General features: G+C 45.8%; 1 protein-coding gene across 1 annotated transcript in view; it reads left to right on the forward strand.

Annotated features, from left to right (window-relative positions):
* Positions 1–19,037, forward strand: part of LOC147684665 (uncharacterized) — a 120,058-nt gene that overhangs the window by 47,379 nt on the left and 53,642 nt on the right. The window lies entirely within an intron of this gene.

A 19,037-nucleotide genomic window follows, 5' to 3' on the forward strand; every position in this document is an offset into this window, starting at 1 on the left:
AAGTGGTGCACCTACCGCGGAGAGGTGTAACGAGAAGTAATATGTTTCTATGTGTAGTGCATTCTGAATCACACATAGAAGGAGGAGATTGCCTCCTAGGATTGCTTTTGTGCAGGAAGGCGTCATTTCCTCCGCAAACACAATCCTGCCAGTAACATAGGCATCCTTGCAGCATGGCACAAGGGTGCCGGCTGTGACGCTAGACAGCTTCAAGTGTGCCAGCACAGGTAGAACGCTGAAGAGCGCCATTTCTTAGTAGAGATGGCACTGTTTAACTCTTTCCTGTTCATGCAGGACAGCAACTTTGCTTGCTGCCTTGCGTTGTATGAACTTTTACTAAATATGCGCCAACACCTCCCAGGCCATATGCCTACACACACTGATTCTCGTTTATGTGCATAATGTCCTGTAAGTGACATTTATGCACATACAATTTGATAGGGCAGCATCTCATCCAATGATTGGATAGATTCTTAAGCTTTTCGCGGAATTCACAAAAATCCTGCTTTGTTAAAATTCAACCAGGAAGGGTTTTACCTGTGATTTCACCCTGCAAATGGCTCAAAAGAAATGCACACCTGTGGGACTGCATACTCTCATCTCTGTATTCGCAAAGTGCCAGTACTACAACCCACTGTTCCTTATAGGGAATGAGATCTGCAATAAGTGGCAACTGGTGTAATCTGAAAGTGGTGTGCCACAAATACCTTATTCAAATTACCCGGATAGAGCAAGTGTAGAGGATGACAGTTGATGGTCTGGCCAGCTGGCGATGTGTAGTGCTCTGCTGTGTCTTAATAAATCTATCTTGTAACTTAACTAGAAATATCCTGTAATCCATCTACATCAATGAGCCTGACTTTGACTGGGTGGGTGGGTGTCCGCGCAATCAGCAGCCCTGACTGCGCTCCAATTCCGTCCCGTCCTCGTGATGGCGAAGTGAAAATGGGGAGACCAAGTAAAGCCCGCTTAAATAGCCCCCAAGCCATAGCAACATTGTAATCATAAGTGATGCACTATTCGCGCAGGCAACTTCCTGCTTTCTTTCCCCCACCCCACGACTCGTGAGATGGATGACAGGAAGCACGACCTGAGATGACGTGCGTGGATCCATAGAGGCCCCGGGTTCTATGGATCCTGGGTTTTGGGCCCGGTCTCCCCCATACATCTCCCAACTTAGTGATGCAGATGATGCCCCATTTCCTAAAGCCCCTTAGTTCGCCCACCTCATGACGGAGATCGCTGTCCCATAGAGGGGTTTAACTAGTGAGGATTCCACTCCATTTCAGACACCTTAGTGTCCTGTCTTATGCCCGCAGGGTTACCTGCATGGTTTGAGGAAACATAGTCAGGCCACCCCTTATATACACTGCTGCTGGGTATCCGCTAGGGCCCATTGCGTGTCTCTTGACCCTCAAGGAAGGTTTTTCTAGCGGGACAAAGTCCATTCATTAACAACCACCAGATGGGAGGCCCAATAGTTTGCTTGTAGGACAGGGAGGGCAATTTCTCCTTATACACTCCTGGTTAGCTTTCCCAGAGTGATTCGGGCGGGTCTCCCTTACCACAATAACACACGCATCTTTGCTTCCACACATCTAAAAAGTTATTCACAGGGGTGGCTGGCTGGCTCGGGTCGTGGGTTGGGGGGCGGGTGCGCGTGTTTGGGGGTGTTGTGGCCACAGCTGCATTGTAAAAAAAACAACTCTATATATATATATATATATAAAGTAAAATTTGCCGCTAGGTGGGGATGCACTTACAGGTAGGAATTGCTGCCAGCGCAAGGGCACAAGCTGCGAACAGAGTCCCTTTCCTGCCAGACGCGTTTCGGGCCAACGCCCTCTTCAGTGGCAGCACATGTGACCTGACAGCAAGCTGCAGGCACCAGTAAATACCCTCAGTAATTATGCACAGGTGTAAAACCTGAAGCAATGCTCTCTGGGACTGGTGGTTCCGTAAAACCCAAGTGGGTTGCCGCCGCCATTCGCATGCAAAAAAAGGGATTGCCAATGTCCCCGCAAGCACCCCGCAAGTAAAGGCACCTCCTGTACCACAGAAAGCTGCCCAAGCAAGGCAGCTGTGGACCCACAGTTGTAAGCGGCAGTGCAACCCCGCGACCGGGCAGGCCGCAAAAAATGGAAAGAAAAAGTTGCATCTAGGTGGGGATGCACTTACAGGTAGGAATTGATGCCAACGCAAGGGCGCGAGCTGCGAACAGAGTCCCTTTCCCGCCAGACGCGTTTCCGGCCAACGCCCTCTTCAGTGGCAGCACATGTGACCTGACGGCAAGCTGCAGGCACCAGTAAATACCCTCAGTAATTATGCACAGGTGTAAAACCTGAAGCAATGCTCTCTGGGACTGGTGGTTCCGTAAAACCCAAGTGGGTCGCCGCCGCTATATATATATATATATATATATATATATATATATATATATATATATATATATATATTAAACACACAACCCTCCTTCACACTGGAAAAAGGTGCACCGACTCTGGCTGTATTGCTTTCAAAAACCGTTTATTTATGGAAAATAAACAGGGGCAGCAGGCTCACAGTCCCAACGTTTCTGCTCCGTAAAGCCTTGATCACGGGAGAGTCTTTGCATTTTGAATTGCCCACGTGCTTCCTTTTAAAGCGCAGGCCGTATTCTTTTGCAAGTTGCGCAATGGAAACAGTATTTCATTTAAATAGGAACGTGAACAGCGCGATTTAAGTCCATAACTTTCAATATTCTAGCGCTGAAAAACGTTCTTCTTGATTTATGGTTTCCCATTGCACATAAAATTAAGTAAGCTTGAGCTGCACAGTCTGTTTTTTCATTGTCCACTTACTTATTGAAAGCAACAGCAGCCCACAACTGGAATTTCTTCCTGATGCTTCCCTTGCTCGCCAGACTCAGTGAATCCTTTCTGTTCTCCGAGGGCAAGCAGGTCAGGCTCCAACAATTGAATCAAACACACTTTGCCACGCAGAGAGCCCACTAGTGGGCTCTCTGCGTGGCAAAGTGTGTTTGATATATATATATATATATATATATATATATATATATATATATATATATATATATATATATATATATATATATATATATATAATAATTAATAAAACTTTTAACTTGCTGCCCCCTGGTGTTCTTTCCTGCTGGCATGTGTCCGACTCCTGGTCGGAGCAGGAAGCAGGCAGCCAGGCTTTCACCCCAAGCCAATCACTACGCTCCAATGATGCGCTGTGATTGGTCTGAGATCTATTTAGTAGAACAAGGGGACCCAAACAGTTTGCTGAGGACCGTGGGTGAACAATGCTATCAGAGACGCAGGGCCCGATTCACAGAACTAACTGAAGACAATATCCTAAATTTACTACTTTTGGTATTCACAGAAGTTAGGATTTTGTCTTAAGTTTGTCTTAAGACAGACTTAAGACAGACTTAAGACAAAATTCGAATCTAAGTGTGTCTTAAGTCTGTCTTAAGTTTGTCTTAAGACAAACTTAAGACAAAATCCTAACTTCTGTGAATACCAAAAGTAGTGGGCCCGATTCACAGAACTAACTTAAGACAAAATCCTAAACTTACTACTTTTGGTATTCACAGAAGTTAGGATTTTGTCTTAAGTGTGTCTTAAGACAGGCTTAAGTTAGGATTTTGTCTTAAGTCTGTCTTAAGTCTGTCTCAAGACAAACTGAAGAAAAAATCCTAACTTCTGTGAATACCAAAAGTAGGAAATTTAGGATTTTGTCTTAAGTTAGTTCTGTGAATCGGGTCCAGTGAGTTTAGGATTTTGTCTTAAATTAGTTCTGTGAATCAGGACCAAATGGTCCTTAGCTTTAAAAGATCAAGAGGAGAATAAAATATAGGCCATATTAGGAGACTATATTAATCACTGCCCAGCCGGACAGGATATTTATTTTAAACAATGCAAGGAAATTAAACAACTGGTTGTAAAGCACAATCCTGTACCATACTGGGGAAAGACAAACAACAATTAGGAAAAGTTTTACAGGCAAAAAAACGAGCATTTGTTGGCCACTTTTAAATCAGTGTCAAATTAAGTCATGCCAAAGAAGTGCTAGACACAACAAGATACAACATAATAGTTTAGGTTGTGAAAGCACTGTAAGTAGTCGACGTTTCGATCCCTTATGCTCTAGTTGTGTGCTGCCATCATCAGGACTGACATTTTTACAGCATTTGCCTGCCTGAATTATTCAAATGAATTACAACCGCCGGTATAGGGTGGAAGGAAGAAAGAGAAGGAAAAAACAACAGATAACTGATTTAAAAACTGATTTAAAAACCTGAAAAATCCTACTAATTCACAAAGCTTTGGTGTACACACCATATACTCGGATTCGACTTAACGTGCTCTTATTCAATGTGCTTTATTCGTGAAGGGACTGGACATTCAAACTAGGGTGTCTGTGTGACTAGTGGTATCAAAGTTCACAATGCACTCAATCAATACATGTATTTGAAACGATTTTGCATACTCTCATGGGTTACTTCGAGGTGGGTAATACCATGTTGTATAAATGGCTGGGTTGGTTTGTTCTTATAAAAATCGGTTGATCAGAGAGAATTGTTAAATTAATTAAGTGCGGTGCGCAACCATTCGTTTGTGCATTCATACGTGATACATTCATTACGTGTAGTGGGATAAGAGAGAGGTTATCTCGTGATTGGGCTTTGGGTGGGCTTCGTGAAATAACTAACTTACCCGGATGGGCGGAGCCAGGACCCCTGGATGAACGGATGGCTAAATTGTTGTGGCTCGCCTAAAGGGAAAGATAGCGGGATGATAATGGGTTCATTAAAATTACACTGAAAACTCGCTTGACCCATATCGCCAGTGTGTACCTGTGGAGGCGGATAGTTACATAGGATTGCTGTTAGGGTCCAGGCAGTCTCAGTAGAAACTACGGGGTGGCGTTGGATTACACCGAGTGGTGATCGCTGTGGGGAAATGGAAGGTGGTTACCTATTGGGAACAAGATCCCCGCGTGCTGTACTATTCGAAAAAACGCTTCTCTGTACAATGACGATTCTTCTGCCAAGTGAACTGCTTGGAGGTCACACTATTAATAACGCACTTCGCAGAAAAATAATCGAGCCCGCCTTCAAACTGGATTCGGGAGACACTCAGCCATATTCATCAACCTGAATTGCGCTCGCAAATGGCCAGATTCTGAGAATCTGGCCGTTTGCGAGTGCGATTTTTGCATTTGGGATTCATCATCCCAAATGCAAAAATCGCTATTTGCGAAATCGCATATTTGCGAGGAATTGGATTTAAGGAATCTCTAATAGAGATTCCTTAAATGCAATTCATCACCCTATTTGAAATTGCGAATTCGCAATATTTGGTCGCAATTTACCACGAAATCTGACTTCGTGGTAAATTGCGAAAAACGAGTAAAAAGCACTTTTGTGCATTTTTTACTTTTGCATGTTACACACACACATGTCCTCTGGACATGTGTGTGCGCAACACCTGTTCAAATGTGCATTTGAGGGGTGCTACAGGGTGTCCTTTGGACACCCCTGGCACCCTTCAAATCGCAATCTTATTTGCGATTAGCAAATTGCTAATCGCAAATAAGGAAAAACTCCCCATTCATTCCTATGGGCCAAAAAGGAATCAGTAGGAATCGCAATAAATTTTGCTAATCCTACATGAATCCCGTTTTGCGAGTCCTTAATAGCGAATCGCAATAATTCGCTATTAGGGCCTCGCAAAACGGGAGATTGATGAATTAGGCTGACTGTTCTCTACCATACATGCATGCTACCAATCTTTACTAGCAATTTTCAAAGCCATTTTTACACATGCACAATGAATTATTGCCACAAATTTTGGCTAAATGACTGAAATGCAAATACAGCACCTTAGGGTCAAATTTACCAGAGGATAGGAAAACAACTTAACAAATGTGCCAAAAATACTTAAAAGCTACAGGCCGTGTGAACAGGCAAGAGCATCACAGCATAATAAATAAATCATGCCTGCGTACTCTTCACAACAATGCCTTTTACTTAAGGATGAAGGCTCTATTTGTGTGCCACAAAACAAGCATAAATTATGGCGAATTACAGTTCCGGTTTGCGATTGAAAATAAAGGCAATTGTGGGTTTGCAGGCACAGTGATTTTTTGGTGGCCAAATAACTGTATTTCAAGCTGTCTGTAAAATCATATTTGGAAACTTGACGTGGATGACGAAAAATTCTGAATTAACACAGTAAACAACTACGAGGCCCGGTGCTGCCAGCAGTCTCTCCGTCTGTACTCTGTGAAGGCTGATGTGGTCGTGACGCCATGTCAGAGCTCCTTACGACCTCTTCTTCCGCCTTCACAACAAGCCCAACATCCACGCAGCACATCCAGGCACTGGCACGTCACTGTCTCCATGGGCACGTGCACACGCGCCACGGCTGCTAACAACAAGCATTTACAATGCAACGGTTTCGCCTTTGTAAAAGTTAGAGCTATTGGCATTGTAAATGACAAATTTTTTATTTATGTGTTGGTTTTGAAAACAGATAAATAAATGGCATTGCCATTTACAATGCCAATAGCTTAATCTCTCGCAAACAGTAAAAACGATTAATAATAACTAACCTCCTTCTTATCAAAGGACCAAAAACCCTGCCTTAAGTTGCAGTTATTAAAGGGCTTGCTGACAATTAGGAGCTCCCTGAGTGATGGTGTGTGTTTTGTAGGTGTGTGTGTGTGCACGTGTGTATTGCTGACATGCAATGCTCACATTCAATTAGGAGCTCCCTGAGTGATGGTGTATGTGTTTGTAGGTGTGTGTGCGCGTGTGCACGTGAGTATGCACATGTGCACGGGTGTGTGTGTGCATGATCATTGTGTGAATGAACATTCACGAGTGTGTATGAATGTGCGCATGTGAGTGAGTGTGCATATGCATGGATCCACAAGGCATGAAAATGTATGTGCCACTCTAGTTCGTTGGTCTGCAAGGATTTTTTCATTATACCCTCTGAGGCAATCATGGACCAGAAACAATGTTTACTGCATGTGTGAGTGAAAGCAAGTGAATGTCAGAATGCATATGTTTGTATCTGTGGCAATGTGTTGAAAGTGGTGCATGCATGTGTGAGGGTAAGTGTGTGAAAGAGAGAGATAGTGTGCAAAAGGCCTTGAAAGGCTGGTGTCAATATGCAACAAATGTCAGCAACTCATTCTCCTGCTCATCTAAAGTCAGGCAAACACTTATGACACCGGAATATGATGACATGCGTTCGGTGCTCAGACTCATCACAGCCCTCTTGTACATTACTATGAACAATACAAAAAAGTAATGGATGAATACTTGAATTCTTCTTACCCAATGGAAATTACTTAGGCCGCATTTCAGGCCACCATGCCAGCTCAGATTAGACCTAGAACACGCATTTGCATGCAATAGGTCTTGCACTTACGCAAGTTTAATCTATTTCCATTGTAAATGACAATACCTTTTATTTATGTGTTAAAAACCAAAACATAAATAAAAGGCATTGTCATTTACAATGTCAATAGCTCAAACTTGCATAAATGCGAGACCTATTGCATTGCAAATGCTTGTTTTCATTACGTTTCCTTTTTTAAAACCGATTATGCCATTGTATTGGTTTGTTTCTACACTTTAAAGTTATTTAATGTTGCTTATATACTTTACACTAATTTCAATGCAGAATAGCCTGCTTGTTTGTTCCACAGCTACCACGGTTTAAGCCTAAATGTGTCATTTAGACTGCCTTTACTCCTAGCAAAATACTAAATTACTAATTTCTTAGGACCGTTTATACTAATAAATAATCCTGAATCTCAAATGGTCTCTGTGTTTAAATGTGTACCACCCAACGTCTGGTGCTATTTTTATGGTTAGTTTAGTGCAGGGCTCGATACAGATATAAACAAGTACAGGTCTACAGTACATTAACCTCCCCCCGCTGCGAGTGAACCCTTAATTAAATAAACAACAATCATATTAATTATGGCAATACAATTGAGGAGCCTAGTGGAGTGTAAGCATGTATAAATATGTATATATGTAGAACGGCTGTGTATAATAAACTGCATAGGCATGCTTGTGCTTGGTGTTCCGAGTGTGTGTACACGGGCATCTAAGATGTCCGAGCCTGGGTCTTTGTTTGCTATTGATGAGCCGAATTTACTTGTGGCTTCCGTTTGCCTCGCTGCCTTTAGTAAACAGATCATTAATAACATGCATCTACTTACAAATTATTCAGACAACTCATCAGGTATGCGTTTAAGAATGATAAGCTGTTGTACACGCACCAGGCGCATTGTTCCTGGAACACCAAAGAAAGGGCTTCTTGGAAATCGCCAGCCTTTACCCGAGTCATTCTGTTCAGCGCAGCCATTATTGTAATGCATGGAAAACAATTTCCAGCATATTCCCTTCTATGAAAAGTCATTATAAAAGCCTCGACTTTTACCAGCTCCTCCGCCACAATATTGACAATAAACGAAAGAGTTATAATCTTGGATTAGTATTTATTCAGCGCTTCTCTAAAATATGAACACACTTCCTCGTGGTTGTTAGCATTGTTGTAAAGGCAGACAGAAGAGATAACAAGTGGAAGGATCGATCCTCTACAAGTGGAAGGATCAACCCTCTCCTCTCCCGTCCCCCCCCCCGCAGAATGGCGAAAACACACACATTTACAAAAAAAAACGAAACTCCGCCCACCACCTTTAACTCTGACATCGTGTGATCCTCTACAGGGGGCTTGCATCACGCTGTTCGTACTCCTCCACCTTTATACTATAATAGTTGGCTCCGTTATGGAAACCACATCTTAAGCAACCAGGCATTGGCAAAGCCGATATGCTTGCGGCCCGGCCGGACCAGATTCGGGGGCGTTCCCGGCTTTTGGCTGACGTAGCATGACGTAGCCAAAAGCCAAAAATTCTCGGGAACGCCCCCGAATCTGGTCTGGCCATGACGGACGCCTCTCTGTTCCAATGGCTAGCCTCCATTTATGGAGCTAGCCAATGGAACAGAGGGCGGATTCCCGAGCAACATACTGTAATCATTTGATTTCTCCTGCGCAAAAGGTTTTTTTTTTGCAGTCGAAACCTAAAAACGTAGGAGGCCTATGCAGGTGGGCAACTAGAGCCAAATGTCCGGGGTGGGGGGGGATGGTAGAGGGGGGGGAGAGGGATGAAAATATTTCAGGGGGGGGGGGGGCTAATTCTTCCAACCACAGACAGAGTGGCTGTAAGAATTGGTGAACACACAACAAAAGCCTCATTTACAATTAATGGATTTTTAAAGACCTGTTAAGTACTTAAGATGCTCGCCAGCCCGCGAAGACGTGTCATTTTCATTTGGGTTCTTTATTCGATGATTAAAAATCACCATAAAAGTACAAACAATCATTATGCATTAAATACATTTCTTTTTAAAACAACCAGTCAAATTAACATGTAACCTGATGTAAGTACAACAGCAAGGTCCCAGTGAATTAAATAAAACATTATGATCCATTAAAAACAATCACAGAATTCTCATGATTCCCCCCCCCCCCCCCCAGTTGCTCTTATTCGGACAGCTACTTTGATAAAAATTAATAATGCAGCACAATATAAGGGGGTCCGACGCCTGTTGTAAAAAAATCAAGGCCTCTTTTGCACATTTAATATTTGATTTTTTCAAAATATCTACCAAGAATCTACGCCTAGGTTCAGAATAAAACAGGCATATCAATACAAAATGAAGGGAATCCTGCGGAGACCTATTGTTGCAGCCGCAGGTTCCCTTCTGCTCAATAGTAAGTGAATACCCTAATGGTGATCCCAATAAATAAGGTGAAAAATTGAGCCTAAAACGTCATTAAAAACCTTTCCTGTGCATTGTGTAACAGATCTAGATAGGGTTCCATTCCTTCTGTGGTCTTTACAAGGTTATATGCACACATCGTTTTTTTAGCCCTTTCTTGTTCTATTCTTTGTGCGGCTTTGCGTGCAAAAAACACTTTTTAAACAATTGTCTTGTGCTGGGGGGTGATCGCTGTCGGGTCAATAAAAAGAATACTTAGACCCAAAGTTACCAGTACAGATTTTACATAACTGAGCCATGGGATTTGCGGCCATTTTTGTCTGCCCAGGCAGTCCTTCAATATTTCCCTGCTTAGGCTTGCCTCTTGGTTTATCCAGAGTTTAAGCCAGGCTAAAATTGGCCTAACCTTTATCGAATCTTCAAGGTAGGGGATCCCTAACTCCCTATGTGCTATTGCGGCTGTTACACTGTGTGGGGCTTTCAGGACGGATCGTAGGTGTTTGTTCTCCTCCCGCTGCAGTTGACAAACGTAAGCAAAGCCCCACACCTCTGCCCCGCAGGTAACTTTAGAGCAACATACTGAGTTGTATAGGATCACCACCTGTTCGGGGCACCACCTCCCCAGCCTTCGGCCATAACCAGCTATTGCCCCATTGGCGGCAATCATTTTACTACAACGATCCTCTATCAGGGCGTTAAATTTTGATAAGTAATCAAACAGAACGCCTAGATATGAGAATGACTTGACCTTCTCAATCTTATGACTCCCTATTGTAAAGATACATTTGTTAGAGGGCTTTTTGCCAACAGTTAAAACATAGGATTTGCCCAAGTTAACAGAAAGGTCTAATGAACCCATAAAAGAGACATAACCATCAATTAAAATCTGTTAACTCTTTGGTGTGCGCCCGAGGAGGACCGCGTCATCTGCGTAAAGTAACACAGGAACATGACGCGACCCTACTCGTGGACAGTCGGATCCCAACTGTAAGAGGTGCTGTTCAAGATTATTAATATAAAGAGAAAATAAAAAAGGCGCCAGGATGCAGCCCTGACGGACCCCACTATTACATTGGAAGGAGTCTGTGCATCCACCCTGCACATTAAACCTAACTTGTGCTGATGTATTACTGTGCAATTCCCTTAATATGTTAATGAGGCCAACCTCTATCCCCATACTAGTCATCATGTTCCAGAGCTTACCGCTGTTAACATGATCAAAGGCGGCTGCCAGATCCATAAACCCCAAATAAAGGGATTCATCACTGGCCATAGTGTATTTGGCTGCTATCATATACAGGTTCAAGCATTGGTCGCTCGTAGAGTGACCCATCCTAAAGCCATACTGTGCGTCTGAGATGATGTTATTTACTTCTGTCCACTCAGACAACCGGTTTAAAATCCCCCTTCCCAAGATTTTAGCGGATACATCAATTAGGGAAATGGGGCGATAGCATTGTGGGTCGTGTCGTCCCTGTTACCCTTTTTAAAAATGGGGACGATGGTGGCAGTAGACCCACCCGGTCAGAGTTATGCGCCCAAACGGTAAATCACTTTCACAGTTCCACTAGATTTGGGCAGCCCGGGCTGGGCTTATGTAACATCTGGAAATGGAGTGTGCGTTAAGGTCGTCGCCCGGCCTCACCTGCTATCAAAATACCTGCAACACCTTTTATTTGCATAATATCTATGCCAGTGGTAGTGTCTGGTTCAGCTGCTAAACCTGCTCGATTAGGATGACTGTTAATTTGTGCTCCTGCCTCCACAAAACCACAACACAGAACTCTTCAAAAATGCAGGAACACAAGTCAAAAGGACAGCTCTGGTTTTTATAGAGGCTTACTTACGACAATTCTATTTTCTTTCTTCGAACCACAAACCACAGCTTTATAGTGAGGTAAATGGGTAGAAATACAAAACAAGAGAGTCCTTAGTAGGTGAAAAATGGGGCCGAAGAATAAAGAACAAGCGGCAGTGAAAGGGATCGCGAAAGTGAAAGCGATTGTAAAACAAACTAGCTGCGTACAGGAGGAAGCATTTTAGTTGCTATGACAACTAAAGCATCGCAAGATGGCGTCCGACTATCCACAGTCCCACGGCACGCACATGCTGTTTGCTTTGGACAAATGGCGAGAGCAGCCATCTTTGTCCATGCAAACGCGTACATGCAAGCCCTCGGCAGAATTGAATCCAAAAGGTTCTCGCAATGGCGAGACCAAAAGCGGAGGGGTTTCTACAAGGGGCATGTCCGATGTAACTAAGGGCGTGGCTTAAAAACACGTAAAATAAAATCTGTGCTTAGCATAGTGTGCCGCTTGACTGGTATTTTGCTGCTTTTGTCATTGTATTAAGATATACAATACAAGTAACATCACACCTACAACAAGCCAGGACTATTGGCTTTGTCAATGGTTGTTAGGTGCATAAGATAAATAAGCAACAACTACGGCTTAGTTGTATATATATATATTGAAAATTCTTCTGTTCTGAAATAATGAGACTATGAAATAACTAAAATGAGTCTCTTTGAAGTTCCTTCACAGGCAGTGATGGGTGGGACTGCTGCAGAGTTAAGATTAATTTTTTTTCACCTTGAGAGTAAGGGCAGAAATGGAGAGCCCGATAGGGACCCGTCTCAGCACCTGCTTTTTTAGGTTGAGTATTTATACTCAAACCTATTATATCTGAACCAAAATCTCTTTTTGCTACAATGCATGTTGGGCCCTCGAGCATAAAGCTTCCCCAGGCGCGCGCTTGGCCTCGCACACAACCATCAAAGGCTTCTGCTCCCCCTCACTCACACTCCATCCCCATATGCTCCTTTCCTCCCTCCCACTCGCTGGCTCCCCCGACCCCCAGCCGGGCTTAGCAAGCTTTTGCACGTACCCGTCATGCATGTCTTCTCTTTCCCGCCCCTCCCTCTGTAGTGTTGTCCTGAGAAATAAGAGGCGGACACTATCTTCATTCAAGGAGCTTTATTCATCGTAACCATTCACTACCATGCACCTACTCTAACTGCCCCTCGAGATATGAAAGATATCTCCTTTCTTTTATCTTCCTTTCTTGCATGAGCTGCTCTCCAACTTCGGCCCTCCTGATGATTTCCTTTAGCCAGAACTGCCCTCGAAGGATCTTGCGCTTTGTGTCAGGTCTTGAACAGCCCTCGATTACCCGGAGTCGAATTGTTTCCTCATTTGTGAATGTGTTGAAATGGCAGCATTGTACCAGACTATGCAACCTTGTAATGAAGTTTGGTAATGATTCCCCAGGTTCCTGCCGTGCTGTGTTGAAGACAATGCGTTCATGATCTACGTCTTCCTTTGTGTTGAAATGAGCGCGTAGCGTCTTTTTGAGTTTTCCATATGTCTCAGTGTCTTTTGCTGAAAATGTTCTGATTAGGCGTCGGCCTTCGTGACCCACCAGCTGAAGTAGTAGTAGTAGACGTTTGCCATCTCTTCGCTCACCGGTTGTTGCAAGAAATTCATCTAGTGACTCCAGCCACCGGTTCCATTTGGAACCCAAGCTCTGGGTGCCGGTCTGTGTCACTGGGGGTGGTACTCCAATGCAGGGGTTAGATTTATGTGTTTCTTTTCTCACCAACATGATGGTGGAATATGATGGTATGAAAGTGTCATAGGACCATTCCCTATGCTTCTCGTATTGTTTGCTGACCCTCTTTGATGTTCCAGCTTTTATGTCTGTCTCAGTAGGCTTCAGTGAGGTAGACTTGGATTGCCTGAGTTCAACATGGTCGCCACTCAACTGCAGGCGGTTTATGCTTCCTCAGCACTGGTACTTGGCGATGTCGATATCTTGTTCTTTTTCTCAAGGCTTATGCAGGTTACTAGTCACTATGGTTGATGAGAGAAAGCTTCCCCGACATTTGTTTACTCGTGTTTCTAGATCGTTTATTTTCTTTCTCCCTTTTGTTTCAGTTGCCTATTTTCACCTGGTGCTGACAATTTATTTTGGGACTTGTATTTGTTCGTGCTTGTTGCACTCCGGACTTGCATTTGCTTGTGTTTGTTACATTGAGATTTGCATTTGCTCGTGCTTGTTGCATTTGATGGTTGTATTTGCTTGGGCTTGTTGCGTTTGAAGCTTGAATGTGCTGGTGCTTGTTGTATTCGCGATTTGCATTTACTTGTGTTTGTTGTACTCAGGACTTGCATTTGCTTGGGCTTGTTGCGTTTGAACTTGCATTTGCTTGTTGTATTCACGACTTGCATTTACTTGTGCTTGTTTACTTCAGAACTTTCATTTGCTTGTGTTTGTTTACCTTTGAAATTTGCATGTGCTTGTTTACGTTTAAAGCTTGCATTTGCTTCTGCTTGTTTACGTTTGAAGCTTGCATTTGCTTGTGCTTGCTACGTTTGAAGCTTGCATTTGCTTGTGCTTGTTTACTTCAGAACTTGCATTTGCTTACATTTGAAGCTTGCATTTACTTGTGCTTGTTTGCGTTTGAAGCATGCATTGGCTTGTGCTTGTTTGTGTTTGACTCTTGCATTTGCTTGTGATTATTGCAGAACTCCAGTTACCTGACTTCAAAATGGCCGAACAATATTCTTAACAGGGGATAGTAGGAGGCGCCTGACTCTAAGATGGCCGCCGTCCTTGAGATCTCGTTTTCAGCGTGATTTGGCTTGCATTCACATTCGGGGCCTCGGTGTCTCCATGCAGGCACTCACCGGGCAGTCAGTCTTCGGCAGTGTGCGGCTTCAGCTCAGGTGAGCTCGCAGTATCAGCAATCACTTCTAGGCAGCAAGGCAAAACCGGAGTGGGCTCCCGGCAGCAGTTTTCTCAGGTCACGTGGCTGGGGTGGACACCCAGACCTCAGCGCGCACCCGCGCTCACGGGCACCGCTCTCTACAGCGCGACGTGGACTGGATCCGGGGCAATCAGCGCGCACTCGGCATGGTCTATGTAACAGGGGTAGGCACCCCGACAACCACGCTCGCTGCACCACCGTACACGCGGCAGAGCATAGGCAGGTCAGCTCACTGGGGCACCACGCATCTGGGGTGAGCACCCAAGTTCAGCGCTCGACAGCGCCTTCACAATGTAGCACCACGTGGTTTCCGGCCACGGAGCTGCAGGGCATCTACGGCGAGACTGTCCGCTTTAGTTCGGACGGCGGTCCTCGCTCTGGGCACGTTTGTCGCGACAGCGACCTTCAGCATGTGCCTAACGGGACGGTCACGTAGCTCCTGGGGATCCGCGCAGTGGTATTTTATTTTTATTTATGCGGTTTTATATAGCGCGAACTTTACCCGAAGGTGTCAGAGCGCTTTACATAGGACCCAGTTTCAAACATAAGGACTGACGGTACAAAAAGAATTAGCAAATTTTTGACTTACATAAGAACCAGTTGAAAACATACGGACTTAGGATTACATGCGTTATGAAAAGGTACAAACAGAAAAAAATTGCAAATGTACAAGAGATAAAGTCACACAAGGAGGAGATACAAATCGATAAACTCTAGGCATATACTAGTGAAATCTCTATCTACTTAGGGAGGGGATACACATGGATATACTCTAAGAGTCACATAGGAATGGTAAAGAGCAGAGCGGACTCCTGCATAAATGATTAGAGTGATCTCTATATACATAGAGAGGGGATACACATGGATATACTCTAAGAGTCACATAGAAATGGAAGAGAGCGCACCGGTCTACTGCATATACTAGTGATTAGAGTTATCTCTATATACATAGGGAGGGGATACACCTGGATATACTCTAAGAGTCACCTAGCAATGGAAGAGAGCACAACGGTCTACTGCATATACTAGTGATTAGAGTTATCTCTATATACATAGGGAGGGGATACACATGGATATACTCTAAGAGTCACATAGAAATGGAAGCGAGCACAACGGTCTACTGCATATACTAGTGATTAGAGTTATCTCTATATACATAGGGAGAGGATATGACTGGATATACAGTCGCAGCACCAAGGGAGGGACAGAGAAGGGCAGGAAAGTGAGACAAATCAGAGAGGGAAGCAGATAGTAACAAGTAAGACAGCAAGGACTGTGTCAGAGGCATCAGGAGAGACAATAGAGAGGTCACTAGGACAGAGGGGGGAGGTCAGAGATCGCTAAAAAGGCGGAGGAGAAAGGTAGAAGAAGAAGTGAGTCATAAAAAGAAAATGGCGGGGAACACAGAGGTCCAGGTCTGAAAGTCCAGGAAGAGGGCTGCCATAGCCAGCAAGTCCGGGGGGAGAAAGGCAGTCCGCAGCAACGGTTGTGTGTTTACCATCGTGTGTTTATTATGTCCTTGCTGCAGAGAGAGAAATTCCCGTTTGGTTTGTCCCTGGAAGCGCGTGGTCCACTGCTCACCTCTGTCCCGATGGTGCTGTACACCCCCAGGAGTCTCCAGATATTCAGGATCGGCTCCGTCGGCCGTTTTCAACACTGGACGCCATTTTGGAGTCAGGCGATTGTTGCTGATCGGGGGCTATTTCGTGCTTCAATGCGGTGTTGGGGGCAGCAATCGACTCTCCAGCTCCCAGATCGCCGCCGATGGATGGGTGGCGTCACAACCATGCTCAGTGTGATCGCGGGGCTGGGGAGCGACGAGGCAGAGACCAGGACAGCCAAAATGGCGGGCCGTCACCGATCGCCGCCATCTGCCTCTGCGTGTGCCCTCCAGAACTCGTCAGGGAATGGCACTGCCGGAGTGCCGCCACTCCTCCGCTGCGGCCGCAAACAAGTGCCCCCGTGCTGCTCCTGGTGCATAGCTCGAGGCACCGGTCCGGACTCCCAGAGCCCCGGCGGGCGCCATCTTGCCACCTGGAGCATGCAGTCCAACTCTCCCCGTTCTGTTGTTGGGAGCGCACCCAGGCATGACTTCGCGGCATCTCCCAACGCTGCATGCGCTCCGACACCCGGCGGATGTCAGTACAGGTCGGGGCGACGCTAGGAAGCGGGCAGCATGAGAGCCCGATCGCGGAGCCTCAGCAGGACACGTCTGCCTGGTGAGGCTCCTCCTCCACATCTCCCACCTTCGTCGCCAGCTGTAGTGTCGTCCTGACAAATAAGAGGTGGACACTATCTTCATTCAAGGAGCTTTATTTATTGTAACCATTCACTAGCATGCACCTACTCTAACTGCCCCTCGAGTCTGACCTTGGCTCCTCCCGTTCCTGTTCCTCTACTTAACTCCACCCCCCAAACACTAGACTGTGGTGGCGTTCTAGTTGTTCCATCACCGGAACAGGAAGGGGAGCAGGAGGAAGCGGAAGGCGGCCATCTTGGTTAGAGGCACCGACCGCTGAGAGAGAGGTCGCAATTCCCGGCGCTCCGGCAAATAAAGAAGTTATCTTGCAAATTATGAAGTGTTGGTGCATAAATTCAAATACCATAATGGCGACGAGGAAAAGTCAATGAACCCCGCGCACCACCTGCTTCCTAGTGCAGCGCCACCTACAGGGAGAAACGCCGGAGCGTGGCACAGATCCCGACCTGAGCCAGCAAAAGGGCGCGAATCGGCGCCTGCCCTCCAGAGAGGCACCACAAGCCAACAAGTAAGCGGTATTGTGCCCTACCTACAAGGGAAAGGTCTAGGAGGAGAAATAAGTGTTTTTGTGCACAAAAACACGGGGACACACCACGGAGCCCTGAGAATTGGAGCACACCACCCTGGCCTACAGCAAAGGCTGTGAGGAGGCAAGCATAGACAGGGCAGCATAGTGGAGCGTAAGGGGACGCCTAGCCCTGCCTATAGGAGAACCCCATCCCAGGCTAAGCGGAGATATACCCGGCAAGCTGGCGGAGCAGCAATCAGGCACGGAAGCGCCTGGCTCTTCAGACCCAGCCAAGAGAAGCAGCGTACAAGCCTTACTTAGCCCCACTGAAAGGGAAAGTGGGGAAGATAGCGACGGCGATCGCGGCGAGAGGGACGCAGCTGAGCAAACTACGCCAGGGAGTCAACCCAGTCGGGCGATCCCTGCTACTGCAGACCAGAGAGGTGTTCCCAAAATGGAGGTCCAGTCCTCCTTCCTCACCCAGCTCGTGACATTCCTAATGAACAGCGGGGAACCAGAAAGACAGTGGGAAGACTGGAAAAGGTACTTCTTGAACTACCTTGATGCTCTCGAGGAAGAAGGTGGTGCCCCGTTTTCTAGCAGGAGGAGGAAGAAAATTCTGCTACACAACTTGGGCCCGGAAGGAATTAGAGTATACGACACCTTAGTAAAAGAAGCGAGGGACGCCAACGACACAGACGTATTCAGCCACGCCATTGCTGACCTCGACGCACATTACCGGCCGGTGGTGTGTGTCGCCATAGACAGGTACAACTTCTTTCAAAGGAAGCAGAAGAGCAGTGAGTCAGTGGACGAGTATATAGTGGCCCACCAAAAGTTAGCCCTCTCATGTAAATTTGGCACGCTACACGACGACCTAATCAGGGACCAAATCATCATGCACACATCAAGCACCCACGTCCAAGACAAACTGTGGGTAAACGGGGACGCCCCTCTCAAAAAAATCTGGGCTATGGTGAAAAAAGCGAATTGTCCAAACGATGTGGACAAGCAGCCAAGAAAGAGACAGGGGGGTCGCAAACAGTGTGCAAGATTATGACGCCGGGGAAGAGTGAACGGCCAAAGCAGAGAGACCAATCGAAGAATCAAGATGGACGACGTCCAGCACCCGCCAATCAAACAGACCAGAGGACGAGCAAAGGTGGGCGATTGAGCTGCTACAGGTGTGGGAGCACAGCGCATCTTGGTAACGACAAAGCGTGTCCGGCATTCAGGGTGAGATGCTCATACTGCAATGTGTTTGGACACTACGAGAAAGTTTGCCGCCGGGAGCCCAAGGGGGCAATGGTCAGATACGTCGACCAAGAGCAACAAGAGACGGTGGACAACCAAGAGGAAGATGATGACTTAGAAGAAATCCTATACATTGATGTGCAGGTGTTAGAGATGGAGGGGTCCGAGTCGGACACACCGAGGCTGGACATGCACATAGGAGGGGTACCCATAGAAATGATAGCGGACAGTGGCGCTCCCATCTCCATCATACAGAGACGAGTGTGGGAGGAGAAATTCGTCTCCAACATCGAGGAGGAACTACGTCCTATGGACCTGAGACCGGTCACATACACTCGACAGAAGATTCCCATGTTGGGATACTGCCCCCTCCTGTTCGAATTTAGGAGCCACCACGCAATGTGCAAGCTATACGTCGCAGAGAAGG

Source organism: Lissotriton vulgaris, chromosome 10, assembly GCF_964263255.1.
Source record: "Lissotriton vulgaris chromosome 10, aLisVul1.2, whole genome shotgun sequence".
Taxonomy (NCBI): Eukaryota; Metazoa; Chordata; class Amphibia; order Caudata; family Salamandridae; genus Lissotriton; species Lissotriton vulgaris.